Source organism: Chiloscyllium plagiosum, unplaced genomic scaffold (assembly GCF_037043375.1).
Source record: "Chiloscyllium plagiosum isolate Xiang-an unplaced genomic scaffold, Cpla_swu_hap1 HiC_scaffold_40, whole genome shotgun sequence".
Classification (NCBI taxonomy): domain Eukaryota; kingdom Metazoa; phylum Chordata; class Chondrichthyes; order Orectolobiformes; family Hemiscylliidae; genus Chiloscyllium; species Chiloscyllium plagiosum.
Window position 1 is genome coordinate 63646002 of NW_028270178.1, and position 17841 is coordinate 63663842.

A 17841-nucleotide genomic window follows, 5' to 3' on the forward strand; every position below is an offset into this window, starting at 1 on the left:
GTTGGTATTTCTTAAAGTCCAGAAAATTCACACTCTTCACCTCCTGCAAAAGCTGCAATTTGGCTAACTTCATAAGAGGCCACCTGTGGTGCCAGATAAACAAGCTTAACCAACTGTAAAGCCTCCATAGAACTGACCTGGAGAGCATCAAAAGGAACATTCGCATGGGATAGAAGAAACGAGGAAGTGCATTCATTTTAACCGGAGGTATTCTACCCAGCCAGGATATTGGAATATCTTTCCAGAGCCGAAGGTCCTGTCTTATCTTCTCGAGCACCTGCATGAAGTTTGCTTTATATAATTGACTGAAGGCCGGTGTGATAAAAATGCCTAAATAGAGGAGACATTCTTGTGACCATCTGAAAGGGAATCGGATTGCACCCCCCATGTTCAGGTACTCGAATAACACCCGAACAGGCATGGCGTCCGATTTCATAAAATTGATGTTATACCCCGAGAAAGATTCAAATAAATCAATCACTTCTATTAAACGGGGCAAATATATCATCGGGTTAGTTAGAAAGAGAAGAACGTCATCTGTGTAAAGGATGATGTTATGCCTTCCTGACCCTACCACCCGTTCAGTTATAATGGGACCGCTCTGGGTGGCCTCTGCCAATGGCTCACTCATCAATACAAATAATAACGGCGAAAGGGGCTCCCTTGTCTGCTGCCTCTGCCGATGCTAAAATTATACCATTAGACCTTATACCATTAGTGAGAACTCCTGTTGCTGTTGCGTCACAATATAATTCTATATCCAACAGGCAAAGACACCTCCAAGGCAAAATGGTTCCATTACATAAAAGAGCTATGGCCACTACACCCAATAAAATGCTTTCTCTGCATCCAGCGAGACCACCAAGTCTAGAATCGACCTTGCTGGCACACCTGAACCATATTTTGCACTCTCCTAATATTAATCGGGAACCTGTGACTCCTAATAAAACGTGTCTGGTCCTCTTTCACAATGAAGGACAAGATCTTATCCAGCCTCAATGCTCGTATTTTCGACAAAATTTTAAATTCCACGTTTAATAACAGTATAGGCCTATACGAATAGGCAATCCTCTGGGACTTTCCCTCTCTTGAGAATAAGAGAAATGTTTGCTTCTCTCTGAGAGGATGGGAGGCAGTCCTGTCCACAAGAATAATTGAAATTATCCAACATTGGCTCAGCCATCACGTCTATGAACTCCTTACAAATCTCACTCCACAAGCCATCTGGGCCGGTCGGGTTGCCACTCTGGAGCTGCCTTCCCGCATCCTGTATCTCTTGGATGTCACAGGGCATTCAAAAGAGACTCCTACTCTGAAGTTATACCTGGGAGGTCCAGGGTCTTAAAAATGACTCAGTTTTCACCAATCTGTCCGCACAATCCTCTGATTGGAGCAATGCAGAGTAGAACTTTCGGAATGCTGCATTAACCCTTTTGGGAGCGCAGGTCATAGTACCAGCACCCTCTCTAATGGATGTAATAGCTTGGGGGCACTATTCTTTCTGGTCAAGTGAGCCAAACACCTTCTCAGTTTAGCACCATACTCGAATAACCTCTGTTTCGCAAAGGAAATCTCCCTCTTTGCTGTCTGGGTGAGCGCAGTGTTCAGAGAAGCCCGGAGGGCTGTAATCTGTTTCAACTCAGTTACAGACAGTCTGTCAAAGTATGCTGTCTCAGCTGCCTTCAGCCAAGCCTTGAGCATACACTACTGCTTTCCCTTCTGCTGCTTCCGAGTCACCGAGTAAGAAATAATCAAACCCCTTGCATAGGCCTTGGCAGTCTTCCAGAACACAGATGGATTACTGGCCATACCCAAGTTAAGTTCCCAATAAAAACTTAAATTCCCGCGAAAAGTACTCAATGATTTTGCTATCTTTCAGGAGGCAAGGATCCATGCGCCAGTGCTGTGAGCCTGTCCCATCGCCATCGGCCTTCACATCCACGTACACTGCTGCATGATCAGAATTTTGCAGGGCAGCAACGAATTTAAAAAGACCAATGGGGCAAAAATTATGTCAATGCTGGTATAGCACTTACGTGGGTTAGAAAAAAGGTGAAGTCCCTACCTTCAGGGTGAAGACATCTCAAACGTCCACCAACGCAGCTCCCTGTTCAGGTCCACCAGCTGACTTGATGGCGGGGAAATACCCGTGAGACCCCTTGACATCTGAGCAACTTCGGGATCCATAAGTCGGTTAAAGTCTCCCTTTTAATTGTACAATGTTCCCCAAGGGTCATCAACCTGGAGAGCGCATTTGATGGTGTGTGCTGGGGGCAATATGAAACAAGGTCCCATATTCCTCTCCATGTATTAAAGCTTTAAGAATCAGAAACCACTCACGTTCGTCGTTAATTTGGTCAAACCACTGAAGTGGAAGGTTTGTATGAATGAGTGAAGCTACTCCTTTACTTTTTGAATTAAAGGATGAAATAAACACCGGGCCGAACCTTCCCTGCTGTAACTTTAAGTGCTCCTTATCAGTTAGATGTGTTTCATGCAACAAGGCTACATCGACCCCTTCCTTTCTGAGGCTTGAAAGTATCTTTTTCTATTAATGAGTGAGTGACTCTCCTTAAGGTTCCACGTGCACCATTAAAAGAGCGGTTAGCCATAACCATCTGAAGCAGCCCATGACCCACTGGGAGAAGCGGGCCAAATGAAAGCAGTAAACAGTTCATACAAACTTGAAACTATATCTATAATAACAATCAAATCAAAACTTTTAAAACCTATTTCTAAAATGAACCAACATATAACACAAATAAGTGGAGAGATCCCCCCTTCCTGCAGAGTGTGTACATATTACCCATTAATCCCCCATGGCTCCTCCGAGCTGAAGCTGCTCACCAAATCCAGGCAAAACCATGTTTTAAAAAGTTGCACGTGTCTTACAACAAGAAAATTAAATCCGTCCCATCCATACTTTGACCTCAGGCAGTCCGGGTGAAACAAAATGTAACCACCCCCACCACCCCCAAACCAACTTTCTCATTCGGCGGTAAGTGAGAGAAACGAAAAGAAGTTGACGAGCTGGCCGTCTTCTTCTCGTTCCGGCAGCCCGACCAGGCTGATGTTCTTCTGACGGCCCCGATTTTCGAGGTCGTCGAGCTACTCTACTAAGGCCCTTACCTCCCATTCCAGGGCTTGGACTCGACCCGCCGAGGATTCTGCCATGGTTTCCTAAGCCACGGTCCACTGTTCCACCTCGACGATGTACGGCCCGAGACGCTGACTCTCCTGATCCTGCTTCTGCAGCTTGGCTGAGATCAGTTCCAGCCTGGTTCGGGTCTCCTCCATCGCTGAATCAATCTTCTCTCGCAGGCTCTGAACTCCAAGACCAGGCTCTACTCCACAGATAAGTCCCCTGGAGCGTTCGCAGAGGCCAACGTCACAGCCACGGGCGTATCCATTGCTGCTATGCTCTGCTGGTTGTGATCCTCATGGTCCTTTTCCCTTAGTCATTTTCCGTTACTCACTTAAAATGGCATAGAACAATACTGGGTATCAAAAACCTCCGATTTTACCACAATAGGGAAGAAACAGAGGGTGAATGCATCAATTTGTCTGGGTTATGGTGCAGAGTTCAGCAGGGCAGTCCTACTGGATCGCCGCCATCTTGGATTGCACCGAATAATCTCTGTTCACAAACTATTTTTGAAATGGTTTGATGATGTTTCTTGTAGGGGGAGACAATGGAGAACTATTGGGTGTGATATAGTTTGATATTCAGGTGGATGTTAAAGAGTTCAGAAAGTGAACAGTAAATAAAATTGAACCAACATGGTTCAGGGGCGACTTTGGAAAATGAAAAGGTAAAAGTGAAGTTGGCCTTCAGTTAACGGAAATTGGAATATCGAAGTAAAGGTGTTCTGCACAGACTGCATGCAGCGTGCATAAGATTATACCTGTGTTCTGTACTGTTTCAAAGAATGAGAGGTGATCTCAGGGAAACTTAGAAAATTCACCCACAGCAGACTGATTCATACAGGAGCATGGAGAAGTGCAGCAGGCAAAGTTACGCAGAACCCAAGATGTTCGACAAAAACATCAAGCTAAACAGAATAATCAGAACCCATTTCGAAACCAATGGGGTAATCAGTATGTGAAACCGGGGAACATTGATAGACTGTGACATGAGAGCTTCACATCTGTTTTATTTGGGAAAGGAAGATGCAGGTACAGAATTCAAGAAGATGGACTGGGAAACTCTTGAGCAGATTGATATAAGATGCAAGTTGGGATTAATGGTTTTGGATAATGTAATGTCCAGATGAGTTGTATCGCAGGAGACAAGAGAGGAAATGTCCTGACCTAAATGTTTTAGTCGAATCTGACCACACAAGGGAGGTGCTGGAGGACAAGAAAACAGCTATGTGGTCCCAAGTCACTGGGAAGGTGGTCGCGATAGACCAGTGTCTGGTGGTGTACCACAGCGAGAAGTGCAGTGTATCTAATTGTTTGTGGTATTCATAAATAATGTAAATATGAATGTGGAGGGGGTGGTGGGGGGTGAGGGCTGAGCGTAATAAGCAATTTTGTGTTTGACACAAAGATTGGGCAGGTGGTTGGCAGTGAGGAGAAAGGCCTTATGTTAGGGGAAGATACAGGTGGAATGGGCAGATGGTCAGATCAATGGAAGATGGAATGGAACCCTGATAAATAGGATGTGATGCACTTTGGATCAAGGAACTAGAGAGGGGAGAATTCAATGAATAGCAGAACACTAGGGAGGTCAGAGAGTGCTTCTCCACACATTCCTGAATGTGACAGTGTAATAGCCAGTTAAGAAATCACACGGGACTGTCGGCATAGTGTTTATTCATCGAGGCGACATAATAGGAGTTAAACATGCCATTGGTTAGGCCATAGATAGAATACTGTGTGCAGTTCTGGCAGCCACATTACAGGAAGTGTTTTGGTTTCTCAGTAACATCAGAAGCGATTGGGGTCACCACAGAGTTGGAAGCTTCAGTGGATTTGTTTTCCCTCCTAGATTGGAGAACTGCATCTGAGAATCTGTGTCTGATCTTTCCTTTTTGCCAAGTACATGCTTATGGGATATTACTGTATCAGAACACTTAATTGTTGATCGAGTCTAGGCCAACGCCTTCAATTATTTTTGCTGTCTTCTATAACACGTGACTACTTCTCTTCTTGTATAATTCGTTGGCTGCACTAAATGGGCTATCTCTACACTTCTCCAATAATTTCATTGAGCTGAATGACTTCCTTATATTTCTGTGAAGCTAGCGTGAGGAGCTGAATAATCTCCTCCTTTTAACTGTGGAAATGTGCAGTGTCCAGTAACACTGTTATATGAATGTTACCGATACTTCCAACAGCACAAGCCTGAATGTTGTCGAGGTCTTGCTGCACATGGACACAAACTAGTTCAGGAGCTGAATGGGGACATTTTTCCTGAATATTTGTGTGACCTTCAGTGAACACTCCCACTTCTAATCTTTATGAAGCAGCTGAAGCTGTTTGTGCTGAGGAACTACCTTGAGGATCTTTTTCAGACATGTCCAGGACTGCATGGACTTTTTGTCCACAAACCACAATCATTGTGCTTTATACTTTAAACCATTCTAACCAGGAAAGTTTACAACTCATTCACATTAAGTGCAATCCTACTCAGGCTTCTTGAGAACATTCTTAGTTAAATGATGCCTTGATGTCAGGGCTGGTCACTCTTCCCTGAGCCCTTGTGTTCAAGTCTTTTGCTCATATCAATAGGTCACAGTGTGAGGGTAAGGAGTGCTTTTTGACCAATCAGAGTTGAGGGCTGTGAAGAACTGGACATGAAAGAGGATATTAGATCTTATGATCTTATTGTGGGTGAAGACATGCTTGCGGGGGGAGGGGGCATGTGGATGAATGACATATCCCTGTTTGTGGCATTCTCACATTCTATTATAGGAAAGAAGAGGGTGTTGTGTTCCTGGAAGCTCTGATATTGAATATTACCAGATTGTCTGGACCATCTCTGGCTGAGGTGTTGGGGCTGTATTCACAGTGAAACTGGGTCTACAACATGATCAACATATGAAGCACATGTTGCAGAGAGGGGAAGCTCAATAAAGAGAGATGAGCGACCTCTTTGATACCCAACCTGGGTTTTCCAATTACATTTTCCAAACCAGCCCAAATTGTATGTGACAGTTTTGAGGGGCTGAATGGTTTCCTGTGTTTCTGTGCACCAGGATGTCGCAGTATTAGCCTCTAACTGTTCCTGTCTAGCAGGTTTGAGGGACTGAATGGAACACAGAAACATGGGACTGAGTAGCAGGAGTGGGCCATTAGACACTTTGAGCCTTCTCCAACAGGCACTAAGATTGTGGCTGATCAGGTTATGGTCACAGCCCCTATTTCCTGACTGTATCCTGTATCCATGACTCACTTCTCTGCCAAATATTTAACTAACTCAGCTTTGAATCAATGTAAACAAAGAGGCATCTCAAACTTGTGGGGAAGAGAATTCCCACTTGAAATGCCTGTTTAGAATGTCTCCTCATCCCTCTTATAACAGTCATATAGCATGCAAATTTGTCCGCACTGACCAGACATCCCCATCTGATCGAGTCTGATTTGCCCGCATCTGGCTCATATTCCTCTAAACCTCCTTATTCAGATACCCATCAAGATGCCAGACTCCACATCTTCCTCTGGCAGATGATTCCATATGCACACTTCCCTCTGTATGAAAACATTGCCTCTAACTTCCATCTAAAATATATCCCCTCGCACCTTAAACCTATACCCTCTATTTTTAGTATCCCCTATTCTGGGAAATAGACCTTTTCTATTTACAAAATCAATGCCCCTTATGATTTTATAAACCTCTATAAGGTCAGCGCTAAGCCCGTAATTCTGCAGGGAAAACCGCTTTAGCCTATTCAGCCTCTGCTTATAGCTCAAACTCTCCAAACCTGGCAACATCCTTATAAATCCTTTCTGAACCCTTTCAAGTTTCACAGTAACCTTCGTACAGCAGGGAGACCAGAACTGCACACAGTATTCCAAAATGTGGCCTCACTGACATCCTGTACAGCTGTAACATGACATCCCAACTCCGAAACTCAATGCTCTGACCAATGAAGGCAAACATGCCAAACACCTTGTTCACTATCCTGTTCACTTTGAAGGAGCGTTGCAGCTACATCTCTCTCTCTCGTTGCTCGGCAACATCCTCGAATATATTTCCATTAAGTACCCCGATTTGCTTCCCAAAATGCAGCACTTCACATTTATCTGAATTAAACACCATCTGCCAATCGTCAGCCTATGAGCCCATTTGATCGAGGTCTCATTGGACTCTGAGATAATTTTCTTCATTACCCACAACACCAAAAATGTTGGTGTAATCTTCAAACCTGCTACCCTTACCACCTATGGTCACATCCACATCATTTATATAAATGACGAAAAGCAGTGGGCTCAGCATTGATCCTTGTGGCACACTACTGTTCACAGGCCTCCAGTCTGAAAAGCAATCCTCTACCAACCTCTGTCGCCTTCCTTCAATCTAATTTTTTATTCAATTTTCTTGGGTGCGCTGATTCCCATGTGTCCTAACCTTACTAACTTGCCTAATATGCAGAATCTTGTCGAAGAACTTGCTCCAGTCTATATGGAAAGCATCTACAACACTGTCTTCATCAATCTGCTTTGTCACCTCTTTAACATACTCAGTCAAATTAGTGTGAGACCTTTTCTCATGCAAAAAGCCATGGTGACTATCCCCAATCAAACCTTGCCTTTGAACATGCATGCAATTGGCTATCCCTCAGAATCCCGTCCAACAACTCACCCACCACTGATGTCAGGCTCACCGGTCCAGATTTCCCTGGGTTGTTGAGTCACTGTTTTCTTTTCTACTGCCACTCCTCTATTGGTCACAGCAAATTATCGGTGTGACCAGTTTGATGATATGGCTTATAATATAGGTCTCACATTGGGTCAGGGCCTTCCTAGGAAGAAGTCATACAGATTTCCTTCTCTGTTAAAATAACAAATTCATGACTAAAACAAAGTTCCTCAAGCTATGATGTAAAGATGAACGACAAACAGTGTAGAAATTACAAAAATGTACATTGATATTTATATTACTAAAAGTAATGAGGAGCACAAATATATGCAGACACACACAGATACATACATAGACAAACTCAAACACACACAGACATACACACACAGGCACACTCAAACACACACACAGACGTGCACACGCAGACACACTCAACATCACAGAAACACAAAAACACGGACACACAGACACACATGCACCTGCAAATACACACACTAACACAGACGAATGCACGTACCATAGTGCGTACAAAATTAGAGCAGTAAAAAGGCCATTTGGCCCATCCAGTCTACTGAACTATTGATCATGGCTGACATGTTTTTCAAGCCAGTTCTACTACTGTCTAACAACAAGCCTTGAGCCCATCTTTAATCATAACTTATCGACTTATATCCTAAAGACGCTAAGATGTGTGTGTGTGCGGCATGCGCATGCACGTGTGTATCTGTGTGTGTGTGTCTGTGTGTGTGTATGTCTCTTTGTGCGTCCGTGTGTGTCTGTGTGCATGTGTTGTCTTTGTGTGTGTGTCTGTGCGTGTGCATGTGTCTGTGTGTCTCTGTGTGCGTGTCTTTGTGTCTGTGTATGTGTGTGTCTCTCTGTGTGTGTCTGGGTGCGTGTGTAAGTGTGTGTGTGTGTGTGTCGTGTACGTGTCTGTGTATGTGTGTGTGTTTACCTAATAGCAGGAGACAGCATTATCGAGGACGGTTGTTTTTCAGACTGGAGGCCTATTGTTATGGACCACTCAAAATATTCTTGAGCAGGCAGCGCAGACTATAACTTTGTAATTTGTTTCAGTAAGTGCACAGTGTAAATTATCAGGTTTTAAAATAGACAAAAAATATTCACAAAACTACACAATGAAACACAAAGAACAGAATAAAGAACCCCTACAGAACTCAATCTATTCAAACTAGACTTAATTAGCTGTTCTGGAAGTACACAACCATCCCAATAAGCGAACCCCCCTTAAAAACAGTACAAATGGAACAAATGATTGCACGTTAAAGTTAGAAGGGCAGAAGGAGAGACAGAGAGAGGGAGAGAGCCTGTCCACACAGCTAAACTACAAACTGGTTTTGGACTGAACTGCTCACCTCGAAAGCTGACCACTCCCCTTTCATTATACATTTAATCACAAAACCGTTTTATCTCTGTACCAAACCAGTCACCTTGGAGCCGGGAACTATTTACGACGCCTCTGAAAAAAAATCAAGGACACAGTATCTTTGAGAAAAGGAAGCTTTTAGAGAAAAGGCGCCAACTTTGTGACACTGTGCACAGTGGTGTTCCACAGGGACTTCTGCTCAATCCATTTTTGTTTTGACATTTAGACAAATGATTCAGATGAGAATTATAGAAGACGTGGTTAGAAAGATTGTGGATGAAACCAAGTTTGGCTATATAGTGGACAATGAAAATTACACAGGGACCTAGATCAAATTGCTTGATGAATCTAAAGAGTTGTACAGCACCGAGGCAAACACTTTTGACCAACTCGTCCATGCCAACCTGATTTCTGAAATTAATCGTGCCCTACTTGGGGTGGTGCAGTGGCTCAGTGCTTAGCAGTACTGCCTCCCATACCAGGGACCTGCGTTTGATTGCTAGCACAGCTGATTGACTGTGTGGAGTTTGCACATTCTCGCTGTGTCTGCGTGGGTTTCTCCCACAGTCCAAAATTGTGCAGGTTATGTTAATTGGCCATGTTAAGTTGCACATAATGTCAGGTGCATTAGTCGGGGTAAATTTGGTGAGATGGTTCTGGGTGGGTAACTCTTCAGAGAGTTGGTGTGGACTTGTGCTACACTGTAGTGAATCTAATCTATTTGCCAGCAATTGTAACATATCATTCTAAATCCTTCCTACCAATATATCCATCTGGGTGCATTTTAAATGTTGTAATTATACCTACCTCCACCACTTCTTCTGGCAGTTCATTATGTACACGCTCCACTTTCTGAGTGAAAACGTTGCCCCGACGTCACTTTAAAATCTTTCCCCTCTCACATTAAATCTATGCTTTCTAATTTTGGACTTCCAAGCATGGGGAAAAGATCTTGACTACTCACCCCCTGTCCATGCACTTCATGAATTTATAAACCTCTAGAAGGTGCAAATATGTCTCCCACGCAGCCTCTGTGGTTTCAGTCATCCGGTGCTTAAATTCTGAAATTCAATACTGACACCTCTTCCATCTCGATCAAACCACAATTTTAAAATAATTTTAGTCAACGCGTTCAGACATATTATCAAACACCTCTAGTTGGATGAGAACTTAGACCTATGGGGGCCAGAGGTAGGGACACTACCACCACTCCACAATAGCCCCAAACGTTGCAGCGTTATTCTCCTGTGTGTTCGTTCATCAGCCTGTTCTGACATGATTCACCGGAAACCAGACAATCTGGTCTCGAGCGAGGGACACGACCAGACAAGTTCAGGAATTGGAATAGAATCCAGAGCTCTGCCTCAGAGGCAGGGATACTACAGACTACACAAAATCTAAACCATGCCCAAATTTTTAACTTTAAATGCCAGCTTCCAGATCGGTATGGATTTACTGAATTGCCCAGTCAAAATAATAACGTTGTTAAAAAATGCAAGGTACTTGCCTCAACAGTAGGATGTCGAGTTTATGTGCTCTGCCTTCGAGATAAACTATGAACATCTTTAAATACTTGTCTATTATTTCCAGTTTAAATGGCTATTATCTGTACTCTGCAATATGAGGAATGAAATCCTGCAGACAGACTCTGCCCTATGAAGGATCTCGAATAGATATCAACACTGAACACCAGAGACAAAGACAGAGCATATACTTTCTGGCCTGAAACACCGATCACTGTTTCCCACCTCTAACGTGTGACTGTCCTCTTCCTAAAACCACCAAATGGTACAAGGTAACTGATAATGTTCCAGCCTTTCTTCCCCAGTATTATCACTCACTGTGCTAAAGAATTGCTGATGGAGTTTAATGTTGATAAATGCAAGGTATTGTAATTTGGTAAAACAAACTAAAAAAAACATATACAATTAAATGTTGAGCCATTGGTAGTGTTGTAGAACAGAGCAACCGAGGGTTTCAGGCATAATTGCTTGAAGTTTGCTTCATATGTAGACAGGATGGTTATGAAGGTGTTTCACTTGATGTTCTTCATTATGTAGACATAGTCATAGAGATGTACTGAACGGAAACGGACCCTCTGGTATAACTTGTCCATGTCGACCAGATACCCTAACATAATGTTGTCAATTTTGCCAACACCTGCCCATATCCGTCTGAACCCTTCCTATTTATATATACTCATCCAGTTTTTTAAATACTTTATTTTTACCAGCCTCTGGCAACTCATTCCATACACATACCACCCTCTAAGCATAAAAATTGCCACTGTGGTCCCTTTTAAATCTTTCCCCTCGCATCTTAAACCTATGCCCTCTAATTGTGGACTCGCTTACCCCGGGGAAAAGACATTGTCTATTTACCCTATGCATGCCTCTCATGATTTTATAAACCTCTATAATTCACCTCTCAGCCCCTAATGAATCAGAGAAAACAGCCTCAGCCTATTCCGGCTCTCCCTTGAGCTCAAATCTTCCAGCCCTGGCAACATCTTTGTCAATTTTTTCTGAAACTTTCCAAGTTTCACAACATCTTTCCGAGAGGAATGAGACCAGAATTGTACGCAATATTGCAAAAGTGGCCTAACCAATGTCCTGCACGGCCGCAACATGACCTCCCGACTCTTGTACTCAGTGGTTTGAACAATAAAGGAATGCATATGAAACACCTACTTCACTATCCTATCGACCTGCAACTCTACATTCATGGAAATATGACCCTGTACTCCAAGGTCTCTTTATTCAGCAACACTGTCCAGGACTTTATCATATATAAGTCATGTTCTGATTTGCTTTATCAAGATGTAGCAACTCGCATTTATCTAAATATATCTCCATCTGCCACTCCTCAGTCCATTGGCCCATCTGAACAAGATTCCATTTTACTCTGTGGTAACGTTCTTAACTGTTTACTACACCTCGAATTTTGATGCCATCTGCAAATTTGCTAGCTATATCTCCTATGTTCTCATCCAAATCATTTATATAAATGATGAATAGCAGTGAACTGTCCTTTGAGTACAGGTGTTGGGACGGTATTTTCAGGTTGCACAGGACCTTCATGTGGCATGTCCTGGAGGACTTTGTGCAGTTCTGGTCGCCATGTTATATCGAGAATATTATCACGTTCGGGAGAGTTCAGAAGAAGTTTATCAGGATGTTGCTGGGAATGGAGTGTTTGCATATAAGGACAGGCTCAATAGACTCGGGCATTTTCTACTCGAGCGTAGGGGGCTGAGAATTAACCTTTTAGAGGTTCATAATATCATGAAGTATCGGTAATGTTGAATGGTAGGTAACTTTTCCCTCGAGTGGGGGATTGTTTTCAGATAAGAGGAGGGAGTTTGTTAAAAGACATGGCGTCATAGAGCTGTATAGCATAGAAACATACCCTTTGGTCCAACGTGTCCATGGCAACCAGACAGCCAAAATTATTCTCCTCCCATTTGCCAGCATTTGGTCAATTTCCATCTAAACCCTTCCCATTCATCGGTCCATACAGATGCCTGTTAAATGTTGCAATTGTGCCAGCATCAATACTTTCCTCTGGAGGCTCATTACACACGGACCATTCTCTACATGAAGATATTGCCCATTAGAGCCCTTTTTGTCTTTCCCATCCAACCTTAAACCTTTGGCATCTAGTTTTTGACTGCACTGCCCTATGGAAAAGAATTTGGCTATTCAATCTATCCGTTGCACCCATGATTTTACTAACCTCTAACATCAACCCTCCTCCTCTGATTCTCCAGTGAAAACAGGCTCAGCCTATTCAGCCTCTCCCTGTAACTCAAACCCTCCAATCATGGCAACCTCAGTGTAAACCCTTCTTGAACCCTTTCGAGTTTGACAACATGCTTCCTACAGAGCAGGGAGATCAGAATTGCATACACTATTCCAAAAGTGGCCCAAACCAATGTCCTGTACAGTCGCAATCCAGTCTCCTAACGCATATACACAATGCACTTGACCAATAACATATCAAATACTTTCTTCACTGTCCTATCTACCTGCAAATCCACTTTCAAGGAAGTATAAATCTGTACTCTGAGATCATTTTGTTCAGCAACACTCCCCAGGATTTTACCAGTAAGTGTATAAGTCTTGCCCTGATATACCTTTCCAATATGCAGCATCTCACATTTATCTAAATTAAACTCTGTCTGCCACTCCTCGGTCCATTGGCCCACCTGATTAAGATCCCGTCGTAATCTGAAGTAACCTTCTTTGCTGGCCACTATACCTCCAATTTTGGTGTCATCTGCAAACGTACTAACTGTCCTATGTTCATATCGAAATCATTTATATAAGTGACGAAAAGTAGCGGACCCAGCACCGATCCCTGTGGCACTCCACTGGTCACAGGCCTCCAGTCTGCAAAACAGCCCTCCACCACCACCCTCTGTTCTCTACCTTTGTGCCAGTTCTGTATCCAACTGGGTAATTCTCCCTGTATTCCATGTGATCTAATCTTGCTAACCGGTCTCCATGGGGAGCTATGTCAAATGCCTAACTGAAGTCCATATAGATCAAATCAAGCGTTCTGCCATCATCAATCTTGTCCGTTACTTCTCAACAAAAACAAAATCAAATTAGTGAGACATGACTATCCACGCACACCCCCATTTCACGATGCATATAAAGGGCTTTTGTCCAGATCATGGATTTTGCTGTTCGTCAGATGCTGCCTGAGCTGCTGTTCTTTTCCAGTACCACTCTCATCTAGACTCTGATCTCCAGCATCTGCAGTCCGCACTTTTGCCTATCCCTAATCAGTCCTTGCCTTTCCAAATGCATTTAAATCCTGTCGCTCATGATTCCCTCCAACACCGTGCCCACCACTGATGTCAGGCTCCCCAATCTATAGTTCTTGGCTTTTTCTTTCCATTTTGTTTAATAGCAAAACTTTAGTCAAACTCATGACTTCCAGCATCTCACCTGGTGCTATTGATGATGACAACATCTCAGCAAGGGACCCAGCATCACTTCCGTAGCTTCCTACAAATTTATTGGGTCCACCTGATCAGGACCTGTGAGGTGATTCATGTTTTACACAGCATGTGGTTCGTGAAGGGAATGCACTTTCTGAGGAAGTGATGGATTGTGGGTGAAGTTATAACATTTAAAACGCATTTGGTTAAGTACAAGAATAAGAGAATATTTGGACAAATCTGAGCCAAGCGCAGGCAATGGGAATGATTTAGCTTGGGATTATGGTCAGCATCGACTGTATGGGCTGAAAAGCCTGTTTGCAAATACCCTGAATAACTCGATGAGTCTATGTGTGTTTGCATGTCCAAGTATGTGTCTGCATATTTCTGTTCGTGTTTGTCTATTCCTGTGTATCTCCATATGCCTCTATAAACCTCTGTGTGCATATCTATCTCTCTGTGCTTGTTACATGTGTTCCTGCATTAGTGTGTGGATCTCTGTCTCTATATCTCTGTGCAATGGGAACTCTTCTTGTTTTTGGTATGAATCACTGAAACTGGGGCAAAACCACTCTCCCTTCCTCCCCATTTCCCTCTTTTCTTTAAAGTGATACAAGCCCACACTCTGCTGGTCTGGTTTAGGTCTTTTCAATCCTTTGTCACATGTAAGGTTACTTCTAAGAGTAAAACATTAAAAATTCCAGGTTACAGGAAGTGCATTAAAATTAATCCCATCGCCTTGGAAAGTGGCTCACTCGGAATTGCTTGGATATAATTGCAATGGAAATATGCTTTAATGTGTACACTGTGTGCTGGAAATATTACCCAGTGACAAACCATTTCCACATTGAAGAAGGAGCGCAGACATTTCTCCACACGAACATGTTCCAATCTGCGGGCCTAAAGACAATGACAATCCTCTCCAAACCAACGTGGTGTGTGCGTGAGTGTGCGCGCGCGCGTGTGTGTGTGTGTTTGGTGGTGCAATCAAAATTCAGGTTGGATTGTGCTGCGAGCTGCTGCCCTCCCTATCTCCCTCTCAGACTGAATCTCTGATCGTTTACACACTTTAGCACCACGATTACAGTGGTGTAGGGGGTGGGGGATCGGGGTGGGGGTGCAACAGAGATTGACAACAACAGAAATCTCAGCAGCTCTGGAAGCATCTTTGGACAAAAATGAAAGTTGACGTTTTGGATCGAGTGACCCTTACTCAGAACTCATATCGGGGCATATTACATCACTTTAAACATCACAGAGACTGCCAGACCCGCCCCACACAGATACACACACGAATACAGACACATAGAGGCACTCACTATACATTGACAGTAATACAGACATGGAGAGTGTGTCAATATTTCACTCGCTCTGTTTGGTGTGTGTCAGTATTTTTGAGTGGAGTGTGACTGTAGGACAATTTCAATAGTTGCAGATACCAAACCTGAAAGAATTGTAAAGTTGTTGAGGATGGTGTGGAACTCCAACAGGAAAGTGAGATGTTGGTGTAGTATTCAGGAGTATAGCAGATGAGGATCAATGCAGCGCAGTGTGAGGTGATGGTCTTTAGTAGGAATGACATTGAAAGACAATATAAAACAGGTTGTACCGTGAAAAAAGAGGTGCAGGAACAAAGGGCCAGGGTGTATATGAGAACAGGTTATTGAAGATGTCAGGACAAGTGGGGAAAGCAGTAAATCTCACAGATTAGTTTCAGAATCTGAGCTGTTTACAGGAGGAGGTGTAGAAGGGAGTCTCCGTGCTCCCTTCCTGGGATGTGATGGAGACGATGTGTTGCGAGCCCACCCTCTTGCCGAACGAGACCGTGGGGATTCCATTTGTACCAGCTCGACACAAAAGGGAGATGGCATCAGGGCCACGGCTTCTAAGTTGTGCCGGGGGGAAACGGAGGTGCCAGTGAGTTAAAAGTGAGAATTGCCCTTCACTGAACATTGCTCCTTACTCGGTTGCTGGGACGTTTCAGAATCTCCACTCGAGGCGTCCCAGTCCTCTCCGGCTCGTACCAGGGTCCTCCCAACATGGCAGGGGGAGGGGGGGACGTGAGGGAACGGATATCGGGCACTCCACCACTCGGCTTGACCCTTACTGTCCTATTCCAGGCTGTTTCTCTTGGAATGGGAGAAAGGGAGGGACGGAGGGAGGGAGGGTGGGAGTGGGCACCTCTGCTGTTAGTGCTGGTGTAGGTGGGGGGAGATATGGTGAGGTATCTGGAGGGAGTCAGTCCACAGTGTTGTATCCATGCAATGTTATTAGTGTGTGTGTGTGTGTGGGGGGGGGGGGGGGATATAATGGGGAGAGAGAGAGAGAAGGAAGGTACTGCAAGCAGCAGTGAGAGTGTTAGAGCATGAACGTTGTTCTGGGTCGCTGCTGCAACAGATATACAGTGAGTGTGAAGGACCAGAGAGAATATGGTGACCCTTATCTTGACAGAGCGGGGAAGGTTATTGATGCTTGTGCTGTATTGTTAGACATTTCTTCAGACCGCAGATACTGCACTGAGCTGGTTGGGGAGCTCAGACCATACCAGGTGTGTCTGATAGTGTGAGCACCCTCTGGGAAGAGATTGGTCCCCCTCTGTACTAGCCCATCCACCAGGACCTCCGTGCCCCTGTCGACAAACTGTGGTGTAATTGCCCCTTATCTGCCATGATCGGGGTAAACTGTACAAACCAGCTCCGACGTCAAAAATGCTCAACTGTGTGCCCACTGGCCCTTTAAAGATGGCACCAGAGCCAGGGATCACGGAATACCCAGGGGCATCAGTGCGATGGTGAGTACCTCCAGCCGTGATGGGTGGGAGAATAGGGCTGGCATTGAATGAGAGGTACACCATGGGTGGGATAGGTAGTTAATGAGGTGAGTTCGATAAAGTAGCACCAGGAATCTAGCTCGACCTTGTGCAGATAATCCCTCTGTCACACTCAATGAAAATGACACTGAGATAAATTTTGGTTCGATCCAGCCCAATGAGACGAAGACACCGTTGAGCCCAATGCCAGTTATAATGCTGCAGCTGCTTGACCAATGCTCTCCATCACAGAGAAGGAGCTCAACGTCACCTTTCCCTTGGGAAATATGGCAGGGCAGGAGACTGAGGTATCAGTGGGGAAGCACTTTGAGACACATAATCATAATTCTATTAGTTTTAAAATAGAGATGGAAAAGGGTGAACTGGGTCTAAAAGGTAACGATTTAACTTGGAGGAAAGCCAATTTTGATGATATTAGCAAGAACTTCCAAACTGGATTGGAACAGATATTCACAGTTACGGGGCCAGCTGAGAAGAGGGAAGCCTTCAAAAAGGAAATGTCAAAATCACAGAGACAGTCTGTCCCTGTTAGGGTGAAGGGTAAGGCTGATTGGGTAAGGAATGCTGGAGGACGGGAGAAATTGAGTGTCTGGTCACGGATAAGAGGGAAGCATATGTCAGGTAGTGAGAGCAGGAGTCAAGATTATTTTCAGTACTCATTCACAGGTTGAGGGTATCACTGGTTGGGCCTGCATTCATTACCCATTACTAATTGCCCAGCGGGCAGTTACGAGACACATTTCAACTCTCCCTCCCACTCTGCCGAGGACATGGAGGTCCTGGGCCTCCTTCACCGCCGCTCCCTCACCATCAGACGCCTGGAGGAAGAACGCCTCATCTTCCGCCTCGGAACACTTCAACCCCAGGGCATC